Source organism: Suncus etruscus, chromosome 8, assembly GCF_024139225.1.
Source record: "Suncus etruscus isolate mSunEtr1 chromosome 8, mSunEtr1.pri.cur, whole genome shotgun sequence".
NCBI classification, from domain to species: domain Eukaryota; kingdom Metazoa; phylum Chordata; class Mammalia; order Eulipotyphla; family Soricidae; genus Suncus; species Suncus etruscus.
The window spans coordinates 87,331,600-87,351,579 of NC_064855.1; the positions used below are offsets into that span (position 1 = coordinate 87,331,600).

The following is a 19,980-nucleotide window of genomic DNA, read 5'->3' on the forward strand; positions in this document are numbered from 1 at the left end:
TGCCTCACCCTCTCTAAGAGCAACATTTAGAAGAACTTAACCCAAACCTGGATATATAGAACAAAACCCACATCTTATTTTAAGAGTATAACAGAACCTGAGAGATAGAACAAAGATTAGGACAGTTGTCTTGCACACCCTTTACCTGTGTTCGAATCCCAGCACTATATAGGGAACTCAGAATTGTCCGAATTATCAGCATTATCAAGTTGTCAGAATTATCTCTGATCATTTTATGAGACTCCACAATCAGAGAGTATAGTTGATCTTAATTTGGATTCTCACTGGAAATTTTATATTTTCTCTCTCAGACTAAAACTTAATTTCCACATAAAGAGATATATCCCTGAATTAACATATTCTTTTCTCTCCACCTTTACAAAATTAAAAGTCCATCTACTATTTACCTTTTTGAGTGCAGAAGTTGAACCCAGAGCAAAGAAAGTGCTCTACAACTGGGCTACATCTTCAGCACAAATCTTCTGTCTTTTATTTTACTTAACATTTTTTTCAACTTATATCCTTTAGTATTGTGTTTAGAGGCCTTTAAATTAATCCTCATATGAATTGCAATTGGTTTTCTTTGGTTTTGTTTCCCCATCTCCTTCTCCTGTGTCCCTCTCCCCTGTCCACCCCCCTGGGGAGGGCTTTGTTTTGATCTCAGTAAAGGCTATTCAGGAGGCCTATGCTGTGAGCTGCCATCTTGGCTCATGGTTCCATATTGTGGAGCGACTGATTTGTGGATGAACAGTTTGTTTTGTGAGTTTCTTGCCTAGTAAACCTTCCTAACTATGTGGGTTATTTACTGTGGGGAATTGCTACCTGACCAACGTCTCTTGACCTAACCGGATAGGGGGCATGAGATTCCCTCTTACCCTCTGGGGATTGTGAAACGTTCAATCTACCATTTAACAATATACTAGTAATGCATTTAAAATCTATCCTTACAAAATAAATATGTAGATTTATTAATTGCTTTAACACTTCTCACAATTGTTTGTGGCATTTAAATTATCAGTCAAATATTTCTCTATATGCACATATCTTCTGATCTTAATCTTATTATTCTTTCTTGGCTCAGGAATAATTTTGAATATATATATTATTTAGAATATATATCCAACAAGAGAATTTTCAAGTGCATTTTTTATTATAATTTTATAATCCAATATAAGACATCTATGTGATTTCTCAATAATTTTTCAAGACATGTTTGTAATGCAGTGCTATCCATCAAGCTTTTAAAAATGTATATCTCATTGCTCTGCATATTGATCTATAATGCCAGTTAATTTTATTTTATTGAAAGTGGAAAAACAATTTACTTTCTACTCCTTGTTTTGTTTTATTTTGTTTGCCATACTTAGCAAAGGGCTTTTGTTTGAGCCCATACTAATACCCAAGGCTTACACTTAGCTCTTCAATCAGGGGTTACTCTTGCAAAATTCTTGGGATTGTATGTGTTTCTGGATCTGTTGTATGCAAGACAAATACCCTACCTGTTGTACTAACTTTCTGGCCTGGGATAAGATATTTGTATCATGCATAAAAAAACTGCTATGCTATACTATACCTCTTGCTCTACCTTCTACCTTTATAAATTTGTTAAGTACTGAAACAATATTTTAATTGTAATTATAACTTATATATTATTTAATGTAATTTAAATACTTATAATTATTTTATAAATATTAAGAATTGTTACATTTTCTTACTTTTTTCTTTTTTGGTGAGGCAGGCACCCAGAATCCTTAGGACTTAGTTCTGGCTCTGTAATGAGGGATCCCTCCTGAATAGACTCAGTAAAACATAGTAATCCAGAGATCAAACTGAGATTGGACTCAGTCAATGCAAGTACCTTAGTGCATTGTATTATTAAGTACCTTAGTGCATTGTATTATTCTGGACTACAAAGCATTGCTAATTTTATTAATTGGTGATTATACTTTTAAAAAGTCACATTTTACTACTAATAAGTTTACCTCAAACTTTTGTATTAATATATTGATATTTATATACTGAAGTATATATTTCTATGGGATATAAATATTTCTCATGATTATATTTTGTGTTATAGTGTATCAACATTTTTATTCTAAAATGTTTTAGAGTATGTTCTATAATGATTTGATATTAGTGACCTAATATTCTCTGATCATACTCTGAATAATTTGTAGTCTTTAAGTATACATGGATTTGTTTTATGCCTCAGTATATGGCCAATACCAATTAGTCTATTGTGTTGTGTTTTTAAAATCATTTATATATCTAGTGACATTTTGTTCTCAGTTTCTGACAGATTCATTTATAATCTCTAAAAATGATTATAGTATTGTCTATCTTCCCTTTTAATTCTGTTGATAATTTGTGCATCCATTGAAATTCTGTAATTAGTCACATGGATATACATGATTTTTATGTCTTTGTGATGAATTGATTTATTTATTGACATGAGTGTCTTATGCTCAATTTATTATCTTTGTCTAGATATATATGTCATTCCTTATTAAAATGGAAAAGCCAAGTTTATACTTACATTCATAAAAATGTATTCTATCTTTTATGTCAATTTACTATCAAAATATTTTTGAAAGTAATTTTTTTCTAAAAAGCTTCTAATCTATGATGTCATTTTTAGAATGAATATAGTTAGGTATTGACTTATCTTCTGTTAGTCTCTGCCTTTTAATTGAATTGTTTTGTCTATAATCATTTAATGCAATAGTAATATGTAGTTTCACATGTTGAGATGTTTTTTGTGTTTCTATTTATTCTTTTCTATTTAAATTATCAAGTAATTCAACATTTAAAAATGTTTTTTATGTGTCTCCATTTCCTTGTGTCCACTTCTATTTATTTTTATTTTTTTTTAATTAAATAATTTATTTAAATACTGTGATTACAAAAATAATTGTAGTAGTTTTCAGTCATAACAAGAAGACCCCTCTTCACCTGTGCAACCTTCCCATCACCAATGTCCCCATCTCTTCCCTCCCTCACCCCACACCTGTATTTGAGACAGATTTTCTACATCTCTCACTCACTGATATAGTTATGATAGTTCTCAGAGTAGTTATTTCTCTAAATGTTAAGTTGTTTTAATTTGTATAATTGTTATGCTTTTGGTTTAATGATCAATGCAAGTTACACAGATAACAATTTACATTTATGCAGAAACTTTTTGTTTTTATAGGTTTTTGAGCTACACTCGGTGATACTCAGGGGTTACTACTGGCTATCTGCTCAGAAATCACCCCTGGTTTGGGAATCATTTGGGTTGCCAGGGAATCGTGGTCTGTGGTCCGTTCTAGGCTACCATTTGTGTCACAGTTCCAGCCCCTTATGTAGTAACTTTTAAAATAAAACATGTTTACCTTCTCTTTTAACTATACACTTGATACTCCACTTAATCTGAATTTAATTAAATTATAACTTAAATCCATTCAAAAGCTTTCAAATTATGAATTTTAGTGATCTTTATTTGTGTGATTGACTACATTTATATTTATAGTATTAAATATCACTCTTTAAAATGATAGTCTGTCAATTAGACATAATCTTACTTATTAAATAGATTGGTCTAAATAAGTTAATTCAAGACAAATGTGTGAGCAGGAATGCTTAACTCAGATGTGAATAGTTATACAGCAAGGCTCTTAAAAGTGTGGAAGTATATAAGAGGGCAATACATAGAGTTTCCATAAGAGGAGTGAATTACTTGACTGGCTTGTCAAACTTAAACTACATACACAAATTAGGCATGTTAGTCTTAATTTCTTTATACTGGGGGTTATTCAAATCATCAGGTTTAGGATCTTAAAATAGACCAATAGACTTCATTTTGGCTATTAGTAGAAATCGATTGGTTCTTAGAAAAGGAAAATATATAAGACAGATTTTTCAAAATAAATAAGATTCAGAATCAACATTTATCTTTGGAAAACAAATGATCTATGTGGAAAAATTATTGAATCCATTTCTTACATTATTTCTCACATTATTAATTTTTTAACAAAACTAGTCTATCTCAAAAATGTATATTTTACTATGTTTAAGTACTTTTTTTGGGGGGGCCACACCCGTTTGATGCTCAGGGGTAACTTCTGGCTATGTGCTCAGAAGTCGTTCCTGGCTTGGGGGGACCATATGGGATGCCGGGGGATCGAACCGCGGTCCATCCTAAGGTAGCGCTTGCAAGGCAAGCACCTTACCTCTAGCGCCACCTTCCCGGCCCCGTTTAATTACTTTTAAAGTGTTTCTACACATTCTTATTTAATAACTATGTGAACTAAATAGTTAATTTGAAAAATTATTAAAATAGAATATTTTATTTTGTTTTGTAGGGAGCAGTCTTGGCATGTCAGGGGTTACTCCTGACTGAGGAATCACTCCTGGCAGGTTGGTAGAAATCCATGTTTGCAGTGGGGAAATAAAAAAGGTATTTTTGTGTATATGCACATAATATTCATACATATTAAAATTGTATTTTTCTCATACCATATTAAGTTTTCATTTTTAATAATTTCAAAATTATCTATTGATATTTTTATTGATCTTATTCTTTATTTTATAGATAAAATTAATTTAGAATTTTCATAGATTATAAGAAATAAGTAATTGAAATACTAGTATTTGAATCTATTAGTTTTTATGTTATATAAATTTGTTATTTTAAATTTACTTAATAATTTCTCCACTGCTTCATAGCTTTATCTATATCGAATCATTTCATATTTGATTTATAAATACAGTAAGTTTTATTTGCTAAGAATTTGTTCATTAAATTATCTAAAGGATTCATTACAGAGATGTTTCAAATCATCTGTGACAGAAATATTGTCAATTAGTTTCACACTGGTCTATACATGAATAGCTTGTGTATTTTATAAAAAATGAATAAAAAGAAAAGCTGTTATAATAACTTCTCCAATTAAAATAGCTCATCAGATAAAATCAAAGAAAATATGCTATAAACAAAGTAGAAAATGTTTACTGCTCAAATGAACCTAGGACAGAGAATTTGGGTCTTGGCAATTTTTAACTTATTATAAATATTAAAGACACTTAGATAGCATTCAGTCTTTAAAAATAAGCCTGCTATATTTCTAATAATTCAAGAAAAGAGCAAGTATAACTGTGTTCTAATTAAGAACTTCAGTTCAACTATATATCTTTTTTAAATATATAGTTTCTTCATTTTTGAAAAATTTCTCAACAGTAGGCCAAGATTAGAGACTATTTCTAGCAATTAATTAAAACTAAATATATTTTGAGATTTTTATTATTTTAATTATGTAGAGCCGAAAGTTCACAAACACACAAACAATAAATAGAACACATTTTGAAAAATTGCCATCTTTGTGCTCTCTCTTCTTCACCTAAGATACCACCTTTTTCTATCTCAACAAAAATTATCTCACCTGCATGATGCTGTTATTAGGTCACGGTTTGCACCATACTGCTATGTTTATAAATGATTAACACTTATTTACATTTCCAAAATACTAAAGAACAAGGCTGGATCAGACTGGGTTAAAAAGTCTGTCTTTATTATTAAATTATAATAGTGAACATTTATTTTCTTCTTTCTATAATTTGTTTTTCTCAATTGAAATACAGTGTTATATTTGAATTATTGATTATACAAAAATTAGTTAATATTTTAAATTGGCTGTAAAAGTATGTGGTGAATATTAAACATTATATAGACTTTCACCAAAATTTTTATGTAGATCACTTGTACAGTAATGCTTTTTTGATTTTTTTTCTGAATTTTTTTGTTTCTGAAATTACATGAGACACATAAATATTTGTTCATTCATTCAGTGAAAAGAAATAAAAGCATACTTAGGAGGTAGTATTGAAATTAATAACTACCTCCTTGTAAGTAATTGAACAATGTGATATATATATATATATATATATATATATGCACTGTATTTCAGAAGGATGGTTCTAATTCTTAAATAGGGTTGAAATTAGAAAGTGACTCATTATTCTAACCATAATTCAGAGTTAGCTGCATCATCCTGAAAACCTGGAGACTAAGAAAGTTTAACTTAATCCTCAAATTTACATGAGAGTGTCTAGGTATAGTAATCTTACAATAGTTGTCTCCTCCTACTAGTGACTTGTTCTGAATTCTGATTTCCTAGATCAATTCTTTTCTACTTTGGCCTGGATCCAGAATTCATCGCTGTTTTTCTAGGAAAATATCTGCTCATGTTTAATATCAACTAAATTTTGAAGTTGACTGATCACCCAGATACTGGGAGGAAGCTTCTGTCACTAGACTCACATAAGCTAAAATCTGTTTTTCTGTTTGTTTTTGTTTTGGGGACACACCTGGCAGTACTCAGGGGTTACTTCAGGCTTTGCTCTTAGGAATCACTCCAGGCAGGCTCACTGAACAAGATGGGATGTCACAGTTTAAACCAACTTATTATCATTCAGCCTCTAAGTCCTGTTCTTTTTATCTCACCCTTTAATATTTTCTGATATTTTCTTAAAAAAAAAAAAAGATTCCTTAAATCATGCACAAAAGTTTCAGGTCTCATTGAGAATGAGTTTGTAATAAGCTTGGTTTGGTTATTATAAAATATTTTTATTGTATCAAGACATGTGGTTTACTTCTGCACATGTACCTATAGATTTACTGATAGATAACTATTTTTTTCATAGATTTAATCAAAATATAAGTACCTACTGTGTTGGTATAAAGTACTAGAGAAAATAAAGAAATTAGGTACTAGAGAAACCAACTAGCATACTTTTCATGGGATCACAAAAGAATGTAAATACAACTGGGAAATATAGAATACATCAGGTTTTGAAAAAAGTTTATGTACATGAAAACTCACTTGTATGGAATGTGTAGGAAGTGCATTCAAGTTTCTGAGTTAATTGGGCTAATGAAGATAATATTTTAATACATTAAATAGTACTATGAGCAAATATCTACTTGAATAAATCATTGGAGAAAATTATAGAATTCAATTTTGTAGAAATAATGAACATTTTGATTATTAAAAATGCTATACTAAACTAGGTAGAATTTTCCCTAAAAAGTGGAGTTAAGAAATGATATAATTATATTTGCCAAAAAATCAATTTAAGCAGTGGATTGACAAGGAAGTGTATTCCATGCATACATAAGGTAATCGTGAAAAGTTAGATAAAATGTTAAGTCTCAAATGAGAATCAAAACCTAACTAAAATATATTAGAATCTCATGCATACCTGAGCAGTGAAATAAGACAGAGTATTTCAAATTTCTAGTTTAAATTCTGAAAAAAAAATTAAAAATTTATGGAATTTTTGATAATTCTGTAATGACACCAATAAAAAATGAATACTGCAACTATATGGAAGCCTTTCATTTCAAACCTAAAGAATAAAATGTTTAATTTGATAAAATACAAAAACAATAAAGACTATAGTTTATGTTAGCAAAATATTGTAGGACATGTGATTTCCCATGAAGAGGAAACATTTATTTTTGACCTCAGATTAAATTGAAAATATACTTTTATCTCAATCTCTATATATCCTATTTAGAAAATAGAACCACAGGGAACAACATATAGTCTAGACCAGGTTGAGAAAACAATCCATTTTTGTTTAGACCTAATGACTGGACCACTTATAATGCTCTCTAATATTTGGCACTTAGCAGTGATGATATTTTTGTGAATTTGCCAATTGTATGACTATAAAAATTCATTCCTCAACTTAATGTGAGTGAGTTGAATCTATAAGTCCATAGCTAAGAAAATCTCCATTTTCTCAGTTAAAACTAAATAATGACATAGGATTATTATATAATAAAATCCTGAATCATATTAGTATCACATAATTTTAATAGTGTATATTATTATAGCATATATATTATCATAGTCTATAGGCTTAATATTTTTAATGAAACCAATATGGGTTTATTACTAATTTCAAATTAAACTACTGAAAATTATGCTATGCCTTATTTAAATTTTGGGGTGCTGTTTCCACTGTATGTCCTAATGATAAATGAACTTAAATACTACTTTCAAGGACACATATAAAAATAAATTTAGATTATTGATCATTTTATAGTGTAAAAGCTTTAACAAAATATTTAAATGTTATTTAAAGTACTGAACTCAAGAAATTATTATGATGCTGAAAAATGAAATATGATATATGCTGAAAAGCATTAGGAATAAAAGACAAGAATATCCTCTAAAGACTAAATGAATATTCTAGAAATAGAGGGAAATGTTCATTCAACAGACTTAAAATTAGCAGTATTCACTGAAAATTTGATATAATTTTTATGTCTGTTCCCACAACAAAAATTCATAGTACCTTTTGTGCTAATATTACAAATAAGATATTCATTGAGTTTTTAAATAAAATATTAAACTGGTAATATGAAGTCTTAGAATATAAACCCAACACCTTTACCACATTTGTATTAAGTTGGCTTATAGATGACATTTCTGGTATTTTCTGGTTATCTAACTAAATTTAAAGAATGTTTTGAATCTTAATTGTAATAGTTTCTTTAAGTATAACTGATATAACCTTTAAATAATACATCCCAGAATACCATAAGCAAGTTTTATTATTATTCTGAGAAATACAGTAGTTTTTGTTTTGTTTGTTTTGGGGCCAATCCTAGCACAATACTTAGCAATTATTTGTGGTTCTGTTCTCAAGGATCACTCAAGGTGGGGTTTGGAAATCAAACTAGTTGGCCACATGCAGGTCAATTGCTACAAAAAACTGTTGCTTATGTCATATATATGTACATTAATTTATGTTTATTTCTATAAATATTTCTATATTGTATCTTCTTTCCATTAAAAGTATTTCTAGTTCTTTAAAATCATTGGAATAAATAAGCAGAATTTTTAACTAAAGACAACATTAAAACACTAGCTAAACTGACAATAAAGTTAAGAGATTATTACTTATTAGGTCAATTTCTAAACTAAGAAGGTTTAATAGGATTTATGACTTTTCAACTACATGTAGCACAAGCAATATTAATTATATTTTCATTAACCTTTGAGGTAGATTGTGTTCTAGTAATTTAATGACATTAAAGACTAATCCAAAGCTTTATTGTTAAATACCGTATAAACAGAATGAAGGTCAAGGTATATAAATACAGTTTTCAGGGAAAGAAAAGTCAAAAATCCATGTTTTATAAACAACAATCTCTAAAATGTGACATGTATTATCAATGTACCAAGTTCCCTTTTTCCAAAATTATCCTCATTTTTAATTAAGATTTCATTTCTTTGAAAAGTTCAGTTTTTAAACATCCCAAACCAATGATTATTCTTTTTTTTATATGTAGTACTTTTATGAACAGTGTGCTGTTTTTTCTCAACATTTATCTCCAAAGATTGGGGGGCCTAGTTAGTTCCCTTTCTTTTCTATATTTTGAACATATAATAAGGGGCCTGTTTAGTTCCTCTTCTTTTCTATATTTTGAACATTCTTGTAGTGTTTCTTGGCAAAACACACTAGCTCTTAGCAACAAGTGCATTTAATACTATAAGTAATGAGAAAAGTATTATACACAGCGAGCTTTCTTGAAGATAGGCATAGGCATAAAAATATGTTCTGTCCAGTGGGATCTGGACAGAAGTGGTAAACTCAAGCTCTGACTTGAATCCTTAATTAGAAAATAGTAGTTTGATTCTTTGTTTTCTTCCTTCTGGCAAATGTAGATTTGATTTGGGGAGCTGGTACCTGCCATTTAGAACATGATACAGAAGCTAAAATTGAAGTCGATATAGTAAAGGCTGAATATTTTGGTTCCTACCACTAGAGGATTGTTTTATAAACTCTGGACTGATAGTTTAAACTGTTTAGAAAAGAAATCTGTCTTAATTAAGCCACTGACATTTTGTCCATTATTTACAGCAGCTAAAATGGCATCAAAACTAATACAGATCTTTATTTTAATCAGTTCCCATATGTAGATCTTTAATCCCTTGTTTCTCTCTACTTACCACACATCTGTCTGTAGTATTCTAATCTCATATTTAGCTGAAATATTTTCTTGTTGGCTGATAAAGTCAGACAATAAGAAATTGTGAAATTTTTATTTGTTCATAATCATCATGTTTACATAGACTTTTAATATTTCCTAAAATACCCCAATGAAACTCTATTGCATCCTTTATTTCCAATGAACTGCCCCAAATATTATATTATTAGTTTCTACTGTGAGCCAGGAATGTTCCTACCTAAACATCCTCAACCCATACAAATATACCTCTGAGCTAAATTAATATTCTGGTAAAAATGTACATACATACATACATAGCCTTAGGAATCAGACTTTTTGTTTTTACTATGAATATAAATACTTTTGTTATATTTTTGTTACTATATTCATTTCATTCCAATTGTAGACAACGATGAAATAATTTATTTCAAATGTCAGTTTTTATATATATTGTATTCTTATTTTCTCAATTTAATTTACTTCATCCTTTTCTGATATTAAAAAATCTATATTAATAATTTTAATTAAACACAAAATAGTCTCACTCATCTATGGGTTTTAAGAAAAATTAAAGACTATTATAATACTTTAGCCCAGAGACCATAGAAATGAGGGCCAGAAGGACTGGCTCACAATGTGAAGCTCACCACAAAGAGTAGTGGTGCAGTTAGGGAAATAACTACACTAACGACTATCATGACAGTCTCTGTGAGTGAGAGAAGTAGAATGTCTGTCTGGAATACCGGGAGGGGTGAGAAAGGAGGGAGAGGGGCAATGGTGATGGGAACATTGGGCTGGTGAAGTGGTTGTTCCGTCTATGACTGAAACCCAACTAGAATCATGCTTGTGATCATGGTTCTTAAATAAAGATTTAATATAAAAAGTAGTTAAAATACATATAATTTCATTAACTCTAATAAAAAGCATGCCTTTACATTCCTACAACATTTGATTTGCTTGTTCTATTTCTTTTTCATTTTTTATTTTCATATAGATTCTTGAACATAGTAGTCTGTAATTTTCAATTTATCATCCCTTAAGGCAGTGAAAATCAATAATTAACCCAAATTATTATACATAAAAATAATTTGTAAGACATGTTCTTAGTTTCCTGTGTGCATTGTAGTCATTACAATTTTTAAATATTAATTTATTTTTTGCATTTGTACCTATTTTTCCTTAGTCTCCTATTATTGTTTTTTTACCATCAGTTCAATATTATCTACATTAAGAACAATACTAAACTGTCCTCATTTTCTTCTCAAAAGAAAATTTTACCTATTCTTATGAGTGTTCATACCATTTAATTGAAGAAGATTTTATGAGGGTGGGGCAATATCACAGTAGGTAGGATGTTTACCTTGTATTTAGTTTACCAGGATTTGATGGCTAGAATCTCATATGGTCCCTTGAGTTTTCCAGGAGAAATTTTAGAGAGCAGAGCCAGAAGTGACACCTGATCACCAATGGGTGAGACCCAGTAACCCCAAAAAAAGAAAAAAAAATAAAGAAAAAAAGAAAGAAAATGTTTTGAAATTGTACTATTAGGTTATAAATGCACTACATATCTTTAAGAAATATTTCTAGATTTACATCTAACCCACCCCTATATGTAGTAATTTTTAAAAAATTAAAACATTTTAAAAGTTTATTTATTTTTATTGGAATTGTTGAATACATCATATATAGTAAATTTGAAAATGAAATAAATGAACAAAGGGATCATTCTTGGCAAGTTCAGGGATTGTATATGTTGCTGGATAGGTAACCTTAATAGCCCATATCCAGTGCATGTTACCTACCCGCTGTATTATCTTTCCAGTCCTAAATATTGTATTTTTGTATGTATGTATGTATTTATTATGTTTGTATGTATGGGAGTTTATGTAACCACATGCAGAAGTGTTTAGGCTTACTTCTGGAAGGTGATTACATATGATACCAGGGATTTGAACTCATAGGGGTATCTCAGCCTCTTCAAGCAAGGCAAATTCCCTGTACTTATCTCTCCAGTTCTAATGGGTTATGTTTTCCTTCCTTCCTGAACTGTTTAATCTATCAGGTGGTCCTCGTACCCTCACTCTTCAACCACTCGTATGATTTCAAAGCCCCTTATTCCAACTAAAACTTAGCAAGTCCGTTTGAGAGTTACAAGTATTTGCAACCTTTTTTTTCTAGTGTATCATTTTCTCGTCTCTGACATAATATATGTAATAAAATCTATTGCCTTAAGATTTCCAAGCTCCTACTTTAAGATGTGTGTTTTAGAACAAAGCAGTTTTGTTCATATTCTATATTATACTTGCTAAGTGGAAATAAAGTGGAAAAGATAATTCACTATCTTGGCATGTAATAAAGCACTTATACAGCAGTTTAACTACTTTCATGCTTCTATCTCAGCTTATCTCAGTAATGAAGTGATACGAGGCTCTTCTGTGTTTAAATAAGATTATTGTAAGTTTTACTAAATCTAAAATTTAGATATATAACAAAATGTATATTTTATCTGTGTTTCACAAATATTTTAAGGGAAATAATTCATATATTTTAATGATAATAAATGCAAACATGATATTTTATATATTTTTTATATTTTTAGTTGGTAAATCTGCTGACACTATTTCAAGCTATATTCAAGAAAATACAACAAAAGAGAAAGCAACCAGAGCTACGTTTTAAACTTGGAGATTTTAGGGCCAGCAAAATCAACATGCATGCTTACTGTTTTGGGTTATTGAGAGGTATACATTTGAGAAAACTGAAATAGGTATAAATAAATGACTGGAAAATAATTTTGTAATTTGTTTGAGTTAAATTAAATTAAGAAATATTACTCTAAAAAATAAGACTAAAGGTGTTCATGCATTAGAAAAAGTTTGTGTTAAAACCTAATAGGCCTATTTTACTGGCTGGAAAAAATTTCAAAAGTTTAAAAGTAAGAATAAACCTTGCTATATTAGGAAAGGTCTTTATATAATATAAAGGGTTTTCATATGGGTCAAGTAAAGTTCTTACAAATTTTGTCTGTCATTACACCTGCTTTCAAGAAAAATAACAGCAAAAAAGATGGGAAAAACTTGACACAAATATTAAGTACTAATTTAGGGACCTTCAGAAAGATGTGCATTCACTCTATGTATTAATTTACTTACCTATCAATATATAAATAGGTATAATTTTATATAAAATAAATGTAGTTTACATAATCCTAATCTTACAAAAGAGGATCATGAGATTGCAGACTCAACTATATATAATATTTTTAAAAATCAAATGTTAATTCATCAGCATACCTTTTATAAATCCAAATAAAAGAAATAATACTATTTTAAAAAATACCTGTTCTTGTCCAAGTTAAATAAAAAAAGAACAAGGAATCTTTGTCTATTCTTTTCTGATTCTACAACTATAAAGCTTCAGGAAATTTCTTTATTACATAGTACTGTATAGTCTAATCAAGCATATAAAAGAAAAGTGACTACTATCAAAGGACCCATAAAAAAAGTTTATGATGTTTCAGATTCAGACAACATAAAACAGGACATATTCAAATTAGAAACACTATTATAAAGTGTGATTCTATAAGGAATCTCCATAAGAGTCTTAATAATGTGATTAAAGAGACAAAGTAATAGCAATATACACAAGTACTAATTAGAACATTGAAACTATTACACTTCATGTGGGAGACAAGTCATAAAATGCAAAGAATATTTGTAAGAAACACTATCAGATTGGCTTTTAAGTTTTTCAGTGCCTAAGGCTGATTTTGTGAACTTGTGCTATGAGTTGAAAATGTCTAAGAAAATTCAATTGGCCTAATAATGAATGCTTGTTTCTGAATTTTATTATAGCATAAAAATAATTTAGAAATATTTTTTCACTGTACTCAATATTACAGTTTATTCTATATTAGAATTGAACCAAATTACAAAATTTTCTAGACAATAAAATTACATACACCATTTTATACACAGTTGAAAATCTATGCATACTAATATCTTGCTTCCTTAGGATCAAGTGCCTAGAAATGATATTAAATAGAAATAGTTCTATAATTAGAACAACATTTAGCACATTATAAATTATTATTTTTTCAAAATATATTAAGGAGACAGTGTATAATACAAAATAATAGCAAGTTGCAGTTGAAACTGTAACATAAGAAAATAGCAAGAGAACAATAAAAGTTTTCAATCAGGATTATTTTCTTACTGCATTATTTTCCTAATTCCTATTATTAGGAATTATTATTATTAGAAAATAATGTTTCCTAATATTTTCTAATGTTGGGTTATAACTTATTCCAAGTACTTTCTTTTCGTTATAATGTAGGAAAATAATGGATTATGACATCAGTTCATTGAATTGTACAGGGAAACAATTGTTAAACTAATTTATTTTCTTCTTTTTTTCATATTATTTTGGGAACAGGTGTGAGAATTGTAATTAGGGCTACAGGCAGCAGTGCTGAGAAAATATTTTGGGCTCTCTATTCAGCACTGACCCTTACAATGTTTATATGCAATGCTAGGGAATTGAACTGGGATCAACCTCATGCAAAGCAAAAATTTGATCCATATAGTATCTCTCTGACTCCCTAAAACAATAGTGAGCTTATCATCTAAGTTTATTTTAAATGCACATTTCACTCTTCTATAACATTGGACTCACATATTAAAATGTTTAGTCTTGGATAAAATGTAATGTAAATTAGTTTCACTTCTTATTAAGTAAATATATACACATGTATATATATATATGTATATATATTTGTGCTAGAGATTTTTTTAAGCCCTCAATCCCTAAATGACTGTTCTTAAAAGACATGTAGCTTATCTATTTATTCATATTTACCATATAGTGAAATAAAAAATTGCTCAAAACATAAAAAGAGTTAAGAAACATAAATTGTGAACATTTATATAAAGATGATAAGCAATTAAATACAATTACAATTATAATTGTAGCAGACTATTTGTTTGGCTTTGGTTTGGGGCACACCAAACAGTGCTCAGGCCTTATTCCTAGCTTGCAATCAGGAAAGATTTCTTCCTTCAAGGTAAGTGTTCAGTTCTGACACCTCAAAGCTTTTTCATTTAAATAAGAGCTTTTAATTAGTCTGTAAGATAAAGGCTGACTGCAATACATAAAAATATATTGAAATATATAAAATTATAAAGGTTAGCTTATAGCCTTTGTTCAGCTAGACCCAAAAAACAATAGTTAATTAACTAAACAAAACATCATGCAACAACTATAAAAAAATCTTAGATGGCAAAAAATGTAAGAAAGTTGGCTGAATACCCATCAGGCTGATCTCTCTATATTTTTTTCTAGACTTCAAATAATACAGTAGATCTATAGCACACCAGTCAATCTGTATGATTGTGATTAGCAACAGAAAGTAGGTCTAGATATATCAAAACTTCATAAAAATATTTTTCTGAATACAAAGGCCAATTTTTACCATTTATATTTTATAACTTATTTACAGCCTCTAATTTATATACTGGTAATATTAATTATAGCAATAATTAAGGTTAATGGTGTTGTGTTTAATAGTATAAACATGAATTATTGTCTGGACATAATACTATAATTTTAGAGGTGATAATGCTAAAGTTATTGGTGAGAATGTTAGTGATTATGATAGTATTAGAGATAAGGTATACTGAAATATATATTAAAGTTTAATAAAAAATAATTTTCAAATATTTTGTTAATTTCATATAAAATCCATCTATGAATGTGGATAAATGTTCTGTCATTAACTATGATTGCAGGTTTAAATAGACAATAAATTACAAGCACAGTCTAAGAACGAAGATGCTTGACTTTACTGTCCTCAGGATTAAATAAGTGGTAATGCCTTTGTGGCATTACCACCCAGGACTCAGTCTTGGTGGTGCTCAGGGGACCATTTGTGATGCTGGTAAGTTGAGCCAGAGTCATAACAGAAAGAGCCACATGCAAGGTAAGTTCCCTACCTCCTGTCCTATCTACTTAGATACCAAATTAAATATTTTATTCTTCTTTAAAAGATTATGTTAGTAATCTATGTATGTAAAAGTGGAAAAGGAAATAAACTGTACCTAAAAAAAATGTCCAAGAAATATGTCAAGATTAGCAGTGTAGTCTTCTTATTATTGTCAAAGACCTGTACTATAATGTAGAATTAGGAACTTTATGACAGAGTCTTCTAAAGGACTGAGAACCCAACCAAAGAGATACATAAATATGATGAGCCAGCCAAAGTGTTTCAGTAGTCAATAATATTTAGGATTATGTATCATTGGACCAGTCAAAGGCATTGCTTTAATTAAAATATCTGTAAATATGATGATAGCATTTTGAATAAGGAAATATGTGTTACCTCTTAATTCTTGTAGGTGAAATATATACATAACTACATAAATTAATTAGCATAAGTGTATTGGTGAGGTAATAGAATAGTTACAGTATAAACATAGTAACAATATTCATAAATTATTTAATAGTTTAACAATATACTTTTTACAATGTAAATCTATCATTTTAATCCTATAAGTATTACTAAATAGAATGTTAAACAATTGCCAATGGTTCAAACAACTAATGTTTTACAATCTATGAACCCACAATGTTTAACTTTAGTGAATTCTGAATTAAAACAATTTATCTTTGTCCAGAATATATAGCAGCTTTATTGAAAATTAATTGAAGAGAACAATTATTAAAACAGCTTCATTTTTATGTAACATAAAAAAGAATATCATAACACAGTTAAATTTAGGATGAATTGAAGCATTCAAACACAATTAGTAAGCTCTTGGACTTCATTAATAACAGACATATATATACCATATGCCCTTATTTATCATTCACTTCATCACATATTCTGATCTTCCATCAGAAGAAGCATATGTCACACACAATATGAAGGGATCAAACTAGATTTTCAGAGTATTTAAATAACTGGTGTATTGCCAAATGACCATATGCCTCATGTACTAATTAGATCCGTATCATTTAAAGTGTACACGTTAAAGACATTAATTTAAACACAGATTTACAATTTGACATTTTAAGACCACATAATTAAAGAAAATATTTTAGCATATGATTAAGATTTTTCTAAATTTAAAAATAGAAAATTTAGAATAGTAAATGAATGATACATACAAGAATGTATAAATGAATTTTATGTATGACTCTTAGATAAAAACAAACTCAATGTATATATTTCTTAAAGAAATGTATATGAAAATTTTCCTTTGAAGTAGAGGAAATAGCATATGCTATCAGACTATTTGAACAAAATATAACTATCTAAATATAGACATTTAGAACATATTTCTTTATGAGTTACATTTTATTTTCAACATTTAAATATGTCACCATATTGATTAAAATAACAAAATATTAAATTAAGATAACAATAAAATTTTCTAAAATTATTGTGTAAAATATGCACTAGTATATCTTTCTATTTCTGACATTGAATGTACAGACACATTTGTTTATAGCTTAGTACATTACAGCATTGGTCTTTGGCCACACACATAAGAGCTCAGGGTTTACTTCTGGGTCTGTGCTCAGGAATTCTACCTGCAGTACATGGAAGACCATACGGGATGTTGGGAATTGTACCCATGTTGGCCTCATTCAAGAAAAATACCCTATCTGCTGTGCTATAAGTTCAGCCTCACATTTTATACAGATATACATTTATTAGGAATAAGACTTAGTGTAGAAAAAATAGCACAGCAGTAGAACACTCAAACACATTTTTTTTTTTTTTGCATGTGGCAGACCTGGGAAAGACCAGGGTTCAATTCCCGGAATTCCCTATGGTCCCTCAGCCTGCCAGAAGCGATTTCTGAGCACAGAGCCAAGAGTAACCCCTGAGTACAGCTGGGTAGTTTCAAAAACACAAAAACAAAAATTTTTAATATAATTGATATTTTTCAGTTACTTGCTTTTAATTATATTAATTTTTGTCTATTTTTTCAATTACTCATTTTCCATTTATTTCAACTTTTTATAGAATTTAAGCATGTTTTTGTTTTTCTTCATTTCTTTTTGGGGGATGCAGTCCTGTCAACTATTGCTCAGATAACCTAGGGGACATCCCAGATAATAATTAGTCATCTGACTAGATGATTCAATATTTACTAGGGTCATCTCAGTTATCCAATGTTTCTTGAGATTTCTTTTCTTTTTTTTTAGTAGAAAGTGTAGCATGATGCGAAACATGTTATCTTTTGCACATACATGTTGCACTTCTGGCTGATGGTGCAAAACACTTTGCAGCATTACTGGTAAGCTGGGCTGCATCCACCCTTTAAATGGCATCAATATCAATAGCATCGTCCTTATTGTTTGACTTCACAGCTTCAACCTTTGGCACACTGGCAGTCTTCAAATATATCACCTCAATATTCTCATCTTCATCGTCTTCTTCACCATCATATAATTCTTCTGCTTCCTTCAACCATTTTATAAATGGTTCTGCCTTGATACGAATCTCTTTGGCAAGTTCTTTTGAGACATATTTCCTAGAGGTCTTTTCTGACCAGCTAATGATAACCTCTTCTTCCAAAAGTTCTGCTTCGTACATTTTCTTCAAGATATGTGCGTTCTTGGAGATGAGCTGAGTTTGATGCATTGCTACCACCCATTCCAGCCCATGAAGGAGTTACCACTGAGCTTTTTTATTGTTGTGACAAAATCGTAAGAAATGGCTCCTATACTTCTTGATTTGTTCTCTTATCTTCTCATTAAAAAGAACTTCAGTCAAAACAAGAGGATCCAGTCTTTCTGCTTCAGCAACAATTTCTTTGTCTGATGAGTCAATAATACCTTCTTTCTTTTCTTCACAAAATCTAACAGGATATTGACCCACTCCTTCACAGTTCTTTCCAGATCATCAGGGTGTCAGAACCTTTTCATACTCACTGATTTCATCTATTCTTCGTCTTTGTGCTTCCTCAGATGTATCCTTACCCCAATCATCAGAGTATATGAGTGCAGAGTATATGAAGTGTGCCAAGCATGCCTCGAATAGCCACAGGCTTTACAAAAATTACCTATTGTTTGCTTCTTTGGATTAACATGCAGATCTGTTTCAGGATTCTCACACTCAGGACAGAGAACAATTTTTTTTTTAATGAATCCATCCAACATGTCTTGCAGCTTATTCACCGCATGAGATCCATTGACAATGTAATGGTCATTCTTAACATCAAACTGGATCTGTGCTCCCAGCTCAAACCAAAATATTTGGTGGGATACATCGGGAGCAGATTAAGTGCCTTTGCAACGACAACCATGTTGACTATTAACAGTCTTGATTCCATTTCCTTTGCCCTCAACCTTGGCATTTCTAGTGATAGAACTGGTCTGACATGTTGTAGTTGACATTGACACATTTTGGGTTATTGGTGGCCTTATTAATAAGATAAAGAGATCTTTGATTGCAACTTTTTGGTATCTTCTGTGTGGAGAAGGGATGACATAAACGACTGCCAGAGTTCTCGGTCTCTGACGTGAAAAAAATTTCACCACTGAGGCTGTAAGCTTCTTGCTTGTATGCTATGTTTCCCCAATATAGGAACCAATGGCTGTACAATAGTTCTTCGCTCTGGGGGTGGCAGGCCCTGTGCCACCGACCAGCCATACTGCACGCAGGGTCCTGGAATGGAAACCAGCAGTTCCAGGTCCGACTGCTCAGCCAGCTTCCTCTTCAGGTTTCTTAAGTTAGATAAACTATTAATCTCAGTACTTATTTCCCATAATATAAGAACTTAAATAAAAAAATTTCTCTTAAGAAGTTTTGACCTTTTTTAATGTTTTTAAACTGCCATTATTAATCAAGGCCAAAAAAATAAACTATTTGTTAAATCTATTTTGACATAAAATAGCCTCAAGATTTATTTGAATTACTCTATTTCTGTTTGTTTGTTTCTTGGGCCACGCCCAGTGATGCTCAGGGC

The 19,980-nt window shown here is 30.0% G+C and overlaps 1 pseudogene; it reads right to left on the minus strand.

Moving 5' to 3' along the window:
* Positions 1-18,329: 18,329 nt before the first annotated feature.
* On the minus strand, positions 18,330-19,664 carry LOC126015981 (eukaryotic translation initiation factor 5-like; annotated as a pseudogene).
* Between the last annotated feature and the right edge of the window lie 316 nt (positions 19,665-19,980).